This window comes from Saccoglossus kowalevskii, chromosome 20 (genome assembly GCF_978046115.1).
Source record: "Saccoglossus kowalevskii chromosome 20, keSacKowa6.1, whole genome shotgun sequence".
In the NCBI taxonomy this organism is placed as follows: domain Eukaryota; kingdom Metazoa; phylum Hemichordata; class Enteropneusta; family Harrimaniidae; genus Saccoglossus; species Saccoglossus kowalevskii.
Genome location: NC_140660.1, coordinates 24,501,207 through 24,508,001, shown reverse-complemented (window position 1 = coordinate 24,508,001; position 6,795 = coordinate 24,501,207). Strand labels below are relative to the sequence as shown.

The 6,795-nt window shown below is 34.7% G+C and overlaps 1 long non-coding RNA gene across 1 annotated transcript; it reads right to left on the bottom strand.

Moving 5' to 3' along the window:
• Positions 1–5,644: 5,644 nt before the first annotated feature.
• Positions 5,645–6,330, bottom strand: LOC146730162 (uncharacterized). Its single transcript, XR_014927894.1, has 2 exons — positions 6,226–6,330; positions 5,645–6,181 (listed from the first exon to the last, which is right to left on the bottom strand). It is a non-coding gene; the product is annotated as an uncharacterized LOC146730162 (long non-coding RNA).
• Positions 6,331–6,795: the final 465 nt, after the last annotated feature.

The following is a 6,795-nucleotide window of genomic DNA, read 5'->3' as shown; positions in this document are numbered from 1 at the left end:
TTCAACAATCCGCAACATGAATGTTGCAAAGAATAGAATGAGTCAAAAATTTGATTGATGTTTTTTGTATCACATGTTTAACGTTACTCTTTTGTGTGTCATCTCTTATTTTAATTTTTATGAAAACAATACTAAATTTTGCTACTTCCCTCAAATCAAATGACTTTCTTTTCCAGTTTGTTTTTAATCATCAATTGTCCTCATTTCCCAATATTGCCATATGTGTCAAGTTAGTTATTTTATATTTTTTTATTCATTCCATTATTAAATATTGTGCTTTTGAAATATTTTACATTTTCTGAATTGGTGTGAGAAGTCAATATAATAACTGAAGTTGGTGATTCCCAATGAGCAGCCATTCCATGGATTCCGTCATTTTTGGCCAAACTGTTCTGTAGTAAAATTAGTGATGTATTCTGGGCCAAAATTAATCATTTTTTGTGATTTCTTGTGCACATTTGCCCTGAAAAATTCCCATATTTTATGCAATGGAACAGTTTTGCTGAATTGCGATGATTTCCTCAAAAACAAATTACTGTAAGTTCATTCATTTTTTACTGATATCTAAGTTTATGTGACCAGGGAAAATAACAGAACTCATCGTTTCCCTGCCAAGTTAGATTCCAATGAAAATAAATGGTTTTACAATATTAATTCAAAATATAAAATTAAATTGTGGTTTTGGTTTACAGGGTTTATACAAATATATGCAGTCCAAAGTTTGGTTTTGACATTTGCTATCTTTATCATAATTTTGACAGTCATGTATTCCTGTACTACATGTACACAGTTTATTTGACAGGTAGAAAAAAAGTGATTGTCCCATTCAGCAAAGTATGTAAACAAATTTGTGGCAACAGTTAGTTACAGTATATACTAGTGGAGACGTAAACATGTAAATATCAATCTGGGGTTACTATGGTTACTGGTTGAGAAACTAAAAATATTATTGCTTTATGTCACTGCTAACCTGCTTCTGTTTAACTTTGTTGTTAAATTCTGATCTGAATTCTCATTAAATACTAAAGCAATTTCAATTGCACAGACTGGCGTATGGTTGTTATTATTACCCACAATGCACCACTGATGTACCTTGGCTTAGATTTCATTACACTACTATACTTTCCCCATGCATAGTTGTGCAATGAATCCTGTACCAAAGTACATGTTGTATATGTGAGTTGCAGAAATTAATAAAAAAAAATGTGTATGTTGGCAGAATGTCAAGTTATTGTGGTGGTACACTCTTAACCCTTTTTATCGGCAACAGTTGCTAGGCGATGTAAATACAGGGATGTCCACCCTGAGAATAGAGATGATACAGTATTGTTATAGTGTATTATTTTGACCACAGACACTAGTCATTTATATACTAAGTACATACACCATTGTTATCTTTTGAGACCATCTATAAAGTTATTTTGTATAGTCTGATTCTCCCTACATGAAATATTGATAAAAATTAAAAGCAATCTGTCCCAAATGAAAATTTAGTGAAAAATTTTACAAAATATTTACACTAAGTCTTGGGGGACAAAATCTCTGGCACTCAAAAAAGTAAGTCTTACTAATATGTCATAACTGGGACAAACCAAAGATTATTTTATGTCGTACTGTAAAGTCGAGGACGGAAATTAAAAAAAAACATTCATGAAAGCCACTTAGATATCCTCGGTGAAATTAGATGACATGAACTGTACTTTATGCAAGAATAAATTACACAAGGTGCAGTCAATGTTGAACTATAGATGAACTACATCCGGTTTCCATTTCCTGAAAAATAGTTCATGTAATATTTTTTTCTGAGAATCTATTGTTTTTAAAATGACTGGAATGCAGGTCAAATATTTTTAAGTTAAACTTTCTTAATCCAAAAATTAATCATCCCTGGAAACAATTTTTATCATACTATCTGCTTCCCCTTGGTGGTACTTTAATCTTAAGATGTAATTATTAGCCCCCACCCAGACAAAGTCCGGGAGGGGGTTGTAGTTTCACCTTCATCAGTCCATCTAGAGTGATTTCTCAGAGATAGGTGGACCGATTTTATTGAAACTTGGTACAAAGACATAGTGGTCAACCATACATGTGCACATCAATTTATTTACTGATTCGATCAAATATAGACAAATGGCGGCCATTTTTAATGCCAAACTTCAGTCAAATTTGATCCTTGCTTGTCCATCGTCATTTCTCGGAGATGGCTTGATCGATTTTGTTGAGACCACCCATACAGATGCACGTTTTTACTTTTTTGAAATGATAAAATATGGCCGACTGGCAGCCATTTTGATTGTTAATCATGGCTTTTGTCTGTCCATTGATGTTTCTCAGAGATGCCTTGACTGATTTCAATGATACTAGGTACAAAGACACAGTGAGGAGGTATATTTCAATGATACTAGGTACAAAGACAAAGTGAGGAGGTATACATATTCACATGGATTTATTTCTTGATTTGATCAAATATGGCTGCCTGGTGGCCATTTTGAATGTCAAAATCCTGTAAAATCCAGTATTTAGGGTGTGTCCATCATTTCTCAGAGATGTCTGGACAGATTTTGCTGAGACTTGGTACAAAGACAGAGTGACCACTGGCACTGCACATTAATTTATTTTGTCAAGGAATCAATTAATGAGCTCATTTAATTATTAATTTGAATTTTTGTTCATATCTTGTGAACAAATAGTACAATCAGACCAAACTTGGTAGAGACTTGATTTGTCAATATAAGATATATGCTATGCAATTGAGTGTGAAAAATTAATAGAAGCATGTTGTGGCAAGGGATTGGTTATTTTACTGGCAGTTATGGTAGTCCTGCCAAGAATAAACAGTTCTTTCCGGCTACTGCACTCTTACCTGACAAGGCCCCAAAGCAGTCCAAACCGAGTAAAGTCCAGCCTTTTGGCATGTCGATTATCATTTCTATAAGATGAGTGCACTTCAAACTTTATAGATTGACAGAGACCACTGGTGTATTTGCACATAGTCGCAGCCATTCTTTTAATAATATCTTGTGAACTAATTATTAGTTCATGTATTCAATATTGATCAATTGAATTTCCATATTCAATTGTGAATTTTTAGCTCCGCTGTCGACTTTGTCGAGCATAGCTTATCATCGTCGTCCGTGTCAATTTTTTACTTTTTTCGACTTCTTGGAAACTACAAGTCTGAATGCTTTGATACTTGGTGTATATATCTGCCTTGGGTAGACCTCTCTTAGATTTGTTCATTTCATGATGATATCTTCAATTCAATATTTTTGTCATTTTTGGTAAAAAGTGATATTTTATATCCCTTATCATAAGACTATTACTGTACAGATTTATTGAACATTTGTTCTTGGGTGTAACAAAACAATCACGTACATGTATAACGTTATTAGGAAGGATAACTTTTCAAACAAAAACATATTTTTTTTTCTCGACTATTTCTCAGGTTTTTGCACACCTACGATTTCTAAAGTTTAGCCTCAATGATGTTTGTCCAATGAAATGCACTATCCTTATGAAGACTATAAACGTTCATAATTGTAAATGTAACTCAAGTGCAATGTTCTCTAAATGACCGAATATTACAACGACTTTACTGATTCTTGTTCCATGATAAGGCCGAAAAAAAAAAATTATGTTGCCCTCAAGTCGGAAAATTGAAAAATTGGGTCGGCCGGTCGGATTTTTTTTTTTTTTGCTGTCATGTACACAGCAAACGTGTTCACCATGTTTGCTACTGCTGTACACATGTACATACACACAATGACAAACCTGGAAGTGAGAATTACTGACAGCGCTAAAACAATGTGCAAAAGTCGTTTTGTTTGTGATGTAACCAGATTAGAGTTTTAATATAAAATGTCACATTAAATTTTGTGCATTTCATGTATTAAAAATTATATTTACTACAACAAACGTATTGCTTTTGATTCAAAATGTTTTTATTTAATTAAGAAAATACTTGGTGCGGCGATATTTTTAATAATGGCCTGAAATGCAAAAGACGCGTTTGCTCTTGAGACTTCATAGTATTCAGAACATGTCAAAGAAATACAGATCAACCCAAGGTTCAAAGTCGCTACTTTTCCCCCGTGGAGCAAACAACGGTTCGGGATCGTTAATTTTCAGAGGAAACACTTTTTTACTGCTTAAAATGGCGAGTTTTTAATATTTGGGCCTATAAAAAAAAACAAAAAAAAACATGACCCAATATTTCATATTTTTCGGTCTGTCGCTGAGGGCAACAAAATTTTTTTTTTGGCCTAATGAAGACAGCAGAGCTATTTCAACCGTCAGGTCACTTGTATACATATACAATCAAACTTTATAATTCATAGCCAACTATAATCACATCTGACAAGTAGGGGCTGTGTCATCTTCAGATGACTTGTAAAATTGAGCTACTACCTGTTATTTTACCCTCTTTCTATCACAGTCTATTGTGCAGTTGGTGGAAATTACAATCCCAGCAACCCGTTGCTAACAATATAATTTGGAATAACGCCAACATTCTCATTGATAACAAGAGTGTTTTTATTTAGATTTCATTTTAAAGGGCATTGTTTACATCTGTCCTTTTTATTTCAATTAAAGAAATTTTAAAATTAAAGATTGGGCACATCTTCCGATACAACAGATTGGATTTACTCCCAGACAATATCACCTTTGGCATGGCATAGTTTCCGCTCTACCACTAGAATGGACAGGGTGTACTCCCCTCTTTGTTAGACTAGAATTGTCTATTGTCTGTACATTAACATATTTTGTCCATTGAATACGGCAAACATGTAAAGTAATAAGAAATGCTCTTTCATCTCTTTATTTTATTCCACCAAAAGGTAAAATTTAATTGAAGTAACTGCTGACAATAAGTGGGAAATGATTTTAGAGTTACCATTCAAACAAAACTACAAGAATTCCAGTGGAAACTAAATCATGTTTTATATTCAAACCACTATTCCACTACATTACAATAGATCTTATCAACAGAAATTACATTTAAAATGTGAAGAATTCGAAAAAGTACAGAAAAAGATAATAAAAAATTTAATTTCATAATTTAAATTGAATGTTGTGTAGACTAGCTATTACACCCAAAGTGGTTGAATGAAAAAAACTGATGCTATTACACCATAATTAGATTACATATCAAATAAAGTTAAAAAAAAAGGATAAATTCTCTAAGAGGTCACATTATATCATTGTGTCTGAACAATATTCATCAAGACAAATGAAATTGGTATACACATATGTCATGCAAGCTGTGCTATTAACAGTTCATTTAAATGTAACATGGCTGGAATTTGACCAAACCAAAAATGACAATTGTTGTTTTTAAGTTAGATGAAAAAAAAAAAATAACAGACCAGCTCACACCAGCCAGATAACATTTTTGGATTTAATTTCTTTGTGCCAAAAAATCATGAGAATCAACCACATTTATAGCAATTGTTCACACTGCTGATTAAAAACTGCTTCAATGTTTGCAAAAACAACCAAGATCAGAGTATAAACATAAAATAATGTAAAATACTTTATTTTTGCTTTGAATTAATTTTTGCTATTCAGTGAAAATAAAATCCAGCGAATATACTGTTTTTCGTATATTTTACATTCAATTTGTCAAAAATTAGTGAAAATAAAATCCATACAAAACACTCAAAAAATTTATTCCAGCTAAAATAAAGTATTTCACAGTACACTAGTTGTCCCAAGCTTTTCAAAAGAAAAATCAGATGACAAGATAATTTGTTGGTGTGGCCTTGCTAGCTTTCCCCCAAATACACACCAGGCTTTTAGCAACTCTCTAAAAATATGTTTTGCTAATCATCACCAGATGCAGTGTTGCCATGACAGTTTGGCAAGTCATGAAGATGAATTCACGTTTCACAGAGCTAAGGGGTGAATCATTAGAAACTATGGGAGGGAAGGAAACTGTGCAAGTTTTTTTTTCAAGACACAATTTGTCTTCCCTTGTTAGTTTCGATTCCATCACATCTTTTACCACTACTAACCACTTTTATATAACACGCGTGATCATGTACTTTGAAATGAGTTTCTGTTTCGTCGTCCACGAATTTACCCTGAAAAAGAAAGATATGAAAGAATAATTTCATCTTTGTTTCATGAATAATATGAGCCTATAAAGTCACTCATATCAACCTATGACGTTCATATCAACCTATGACAACATTCATATCAATCTATGATGTCACTCGTATCAACCTATGGCGTCACTTGCATCATTCTATGATGTCACTCGTGTCGACCTATGATGTCAGGCAGGCGAGTGGTTGGCTAAAATGATGGGCAGGCAGGTGGTTGGCTAAAATGACGGGCAGGCGGGTGGCTGGCTAAACGACAGGCAGACAGGTGGCTGGCTAAAATGACAGGCAGACAGGGGGCTGGCTAAAATGACGGGCAGACAGGGGGGGGGGGCTAAAATGACGGGCAGACAGGTGGCTGACTAAAATGATGGGCAGACAGGTGGCTGGCTAAAATGACGGGCAGACAGGTGGCTGGCTAAAATGATGGGCAGATGGGTGGTTGGCTAAAATGACGGGCAAACGAGTGGCTGGCTAAAATGACAGGCAGACAGGGGGCTGGCTAAAATGACGGGCAGACAGGGGGCTGGCTAAATGACGGGCAGACAGGGGGCTGGCTAAATGACGGGCAGACAGGTGGCTGACTAAAATGATGGGCAGACAGGTGGCTGGATAAAATGACGGGCAGACAGGTGGCTGGCTAAAATGACAGGCAGACAGGTGGTTTGGTAAAATGACAGGCAGACAGGTA